The sequence below is a fragment of the Juglans regia genome, chromosome 12 (assembly GCF_001411555.2).
Source record: "Juglans regia cultivar Chandler chromosome 12, Walnut 2.0, whole genome shotgun sequence".
NCBI lineage: Eukaryota > Viridiplantae > Streptophyta > Magnoliopsida > Fagales > Juglandaceae > Juglans > Juglans regia.
Window position 1 is genome coordinate 15,103,307 of NC_049912.1, and position 4,412 is coordinate 15,107,718.

At 34.0% G+C, this 4,412-nt stretch overlaps 1 non-coding gene across 1 annotated transcript; it reads left to right on the forward strand.

The window, feature by feature from the left end:
- The first annotated feature begins 2,081 nt into the window (after window positions 1-2,081).
- On the forward strand, window positions 2,082-2,188 carry LOC118344105. The gene has a single exon (XR_004797870.1). It is a non-coding gene; the product is annotated as a small nucleolar RNA R71 (small nucleolar RNA).
- Window positions 2,189-4,412: the final 2,224 nt, after the last annotated feature.

Consider the following 4,412-nt stretch of genomic DNA (forward strand, 5'->3'; position numbering starts at 1 on the left):
CATTCTTAGTAAGAGAATCCAACAACTCAAGACTTATAAAATATTTAAAAAATAAATAGCAAACAAGAAGACCAAATGACTATAGGAGTTTACACCCCCAAACTTAAACTAAACAATGTCCTCATTGTAATGCAAAAGTGAGAAAGATTGAAGAAATGAAAGGAACTTCCTTGGTTTCATGTTGAATCAACCGTAGTTTATAATTCTCAGCTCTTTATTCGTACTAAATAAACCTGCATCAAAATCCAAATTATTAAAAAATAAATAATAAAAATAATAAAATAAAAGAATAAAAGAAAGTTATATGGGCTGCCTCCCATAAGCGCTTGTTTTAAAGTCTACAGCCAAACTTTTCAATCTTCATCAATCGGGATCTCTAAAAGGAATAAGTGCACAGTTCATATCCACTTCATTGCTAAGTGATGTATCTTGCTTCAAGGCTCGTTCTAGGTGATCGGCTGGTGCATCTTCTTGAAAGGCTTCTTCTACATATTGCTTAATGACATCTACCCTAAAACAATTGCTTGGCTCTTCTGGAATTCTCATGGCTTGGTAGATGTTGAACATAACCTCTTCCTTGTTCACTCTCAATGTTAACTCACCCTTTTGAACATCAATTAAAGCCCATCCTGTAGCCAAAAATGGTCAGCCAAGAATTAGTGGGACTTCTCCGTCTTCCTCCATATTGAACACCACAAAATCAGCAAGAAAAATAAATTTATCTACCTTTACCAATACGTCTTCTATGATTCCAAGCGGATACTTGATGGATCGATCTGCTAGTTGCAAAGAAATGGTCGTTTGTTTCATCTCTTCAAGTCCTAATTTCCTGCAAAGAAATGCCAGCACCAAGATCACATAAAACTTTATCAAAAAAGGAATTTCCAATAGTGCATGGCAAAGTGAAACTCCCTAGATCTGTTAATTTTTTAGGTAATTTCTTTTGAAGAATAGCATTGCATTCTTCAGAAAGCTTCACTGTTTCGAACTCCTCCAACCGTCTCTTCTTGAAAATGATGTCCTTCAGGAATTTGACATAATTTGGCATTTGTTCCAAGGCATCTATAAAAGGAATATTTATGTGAATTTTCTTAAAAATATCCAGAAATTTAGAAAATTGCTTATCTAATTTTTGTTTTTGAAAATGTTGAGGATAAGAAAGTGGAGTAGAGAGAATAGGAGGATTGTCAGGAAATGAAATTGCTGGAGGCTTGTCAGTCTCCCTTGGTATATCGTCCTCTTCTTCAACTTTATTCTTACTTTAGTCATTGTTTTCAGCTGTAGGGGTGGACTTGGTTTCCTTTGATGGTGACCTCTCCATTTCTCTTTCACTCCTAAGTGTGATGGCCTTGCATTGCTCCTTTGGATTCACTTATGTGTTGCTAGGAAAAGTTCCTCTTTGTTGGGCATTGATGGTTGTGGCTAGTTGCCCAATTTGCACTTCAATATTCTTTATAGTAGCTCCCATGTTGCTACAATGAGTCTCAATGTTGTCCAACCGTGAATCAGTCTTTTTAAACCTTGCATTTGTCTCCTCAACAAAGGAAACCATGGCAACCTCAAGTGACATCTTCTTCCCGCTTGATTGACTATCAAATCCTTGACGAGGTTGAGGTTGCAACACATTCTTTGTATTTTCATAAGAAAAAATCTCATGATTTCGAAGCCCAGGATGGTAGTAAATTGGCATAGGATTACCACGATAATTGTAGTTCCAATTGTTGATGTATTGAACTTGTTCTTGACTCGCTTCATTACTCAGGATTGTCATACTTGTAGCTGCAACATATTCTGCACTTTGTGGTATACTTTGGGTTGTCAAAGCTGAAATCTGATGGGATAGAGTATCAACTTGAGTTGAAAGGGCTGCTAATGGCTCCAATTCATGAATCCTAACAACTTTCTTAGTCATAGTTCTTTCAGTTGGCCATTAATAGTTGTTTAAGGCCATTTCTTCCAAAAGATAGGTAGCACCCTCAGCTATCTTTAACATCAAAGTTCCACCAGAAGCGACATCAACTATGGTTCGAGTTTGCCCATTTAACCCATTATAGAACATCTAAATTTGCAACCAATCCGGCAATCCATGTTGAGGGCATCGTCGAATCAAATCTTTATACCTTTCCCATACTTCATAGAGTGACTCTAAATCATTTTGCTTCAATTGACCAATCTCACTCCTGAGTTGGGCTTTTTTTACAGGTTGGAAGAATTTAGCAAAAAACTTTTCAGCCATATCATTCCAACTAGTGATACTTCCCGGCTGTAGAGATTGTAGCCAACCTCTTGCCTTGTCCCTCAAAGAGAGAAGAAATAATCTTAGTCTAATGGTATCTTCAGTAACACCATTGATCTTTACTGTGTTACAAATATCCAAGAACATCGCCAAATGAATATTGGCATCATCAAGTGGCGATCCACTAAATTGTGCTTGTTGCACCATGCTGATCAAGGCTAATTTGAGCTCAAAATTATTTGCATTAATGGTCTGGCATCTTATACCCGAGTAGTTATCATTCACAACTGGGCGTACATAATCATTCAAGGTGCATGGTTGTGTATCATGTTGTCCGTCAGCCATGACTAGTACTTTCTTCTTTCTTTGTGATCTAAGAGGTATTTCAATCTCTAGATAAAAAGGAGTAATGTCACGAGTTCTAGCATGGCGCATCAAACGTCAAAAACACACCCAAAGGAAAATAAAATAAAATAAAATTCTAAATTAAAACTAAGATTACTTTGTATCAATGTTGGCAAAAATAAAAAGAAATCAATCACCGGCAACGGCGCCAAAAACTTGATAGGTGCAAAACTGCAAGTGCACAGTATCGTAGTTTTATAGTAAAGTGATGAGAAGAGTATCGTCCTCAGGGATTGGTAACTTACTTTTGATAAATACTGAAATTATACTAATCTTGACTTTATTTAGAAAAGTCACTAAGATTTTTGTAATTACAAATTAAAATAAAATTAATTCAAAGAGAATACTTAAAGGAAAAGAAAGATATTGTTCGAAGATCAAATCAATGGGAAAGAACACTTCTAGGAAATCGATTTCACCTAATCCTTTACTATGCTTTACGCATCTAACTAATTGAATTTAATTCTCTCTATTTGTTAGCAAATCTCCACAAACATCCAAAAGCCTCTTTCGATAGTCAATTGGAAATTATTCTTGTTCATCATTTTACACAAGAGTATGCAAATTCATAAAACAAGAAAGCAATAAGATCAATGATTTAATACTACATAGGTTCATACAAGTCTTTCAATCTCTATAATTACCTATGCCGAAATATCCAAGATCTATCCTATAATTCCCTCTTTCGACAGCAAATCATAATATTAAAATCATCTAATTAATGGCCAGTTAATTAGATGCAATAAGCTCAAAATAAATCAGACAAATATAGAAGATAATTACTTCAAATTAACATAAAAAAGCAAGCATAGTTCGGAACTAGATTACATCGTTGTCTTAGAATAAATAAAATTTAGTTTATGCTAAAAATTAAAGTCAACATAAACGAATTCACCATAATTTTTCTAAGAGAAGAATAGAAGAAAATAAACACTAAAAATCCTTATTAGAGACAACTTTGTATCCCTTTAAAATAGCTTTCCAACGCATTAAGAATCGCATCAATCCGATATTTGAGTGGAAAGTTATGATTAAATACTAAAGTGTGTCCATGATGTCTGCTAGCATGTTTTGGACTCTAATCTGAATTACTCTCAAACCTCATCTTTATCCTTATTTGAAGAGTCCTATACTCATTGAAAGTTCTTAGGTTGTTCCAAAGTCTAGTCCACTTGAAAGTCTTTTGAATTCAAATGGGTTTGGACTTGCTCTTTTATAAACTCTGAAATTAAACATAAAAATATGCTCAGGAGTATCCCAAATTAGATAGAAACTTAATTCAAGAATACACATTAATTCCAATGATTTCTATTAACATTTTAGCATTTTAGTCCAATAGTAGGGTATTTAGACTAAGTTTAAAGTTAAGAAGTGATCAAATATAATAAATTATGCAAGTCATCAGACTAATACAGTGAGATTTGAGTACAAATCTCTACAAGTTAAGAAGAAACTTAACATAAAGTTTACAATTGCATGCTTGGGAGTAAGAGCATGAATGCATAACATGATCATAAATAACTTAACGTGACTTAACATTTAACAAGACGTGTACTAACTTGACTTGAGCTAACATGAGGAGAACTAACTGACGTGAACTAAACATGACATAAAGTTGAACATGAACTTAACATGAATTATACTTGAGCTGAACGTGAACTGACTGAAATTGAACATGAACTAAACTGAACGTTAAATAACGTGAACATGAACGTGAAATACATGAGTTTGGAATCTTGTTCAATAATTAAGAATAATTATTAAAAGTGAA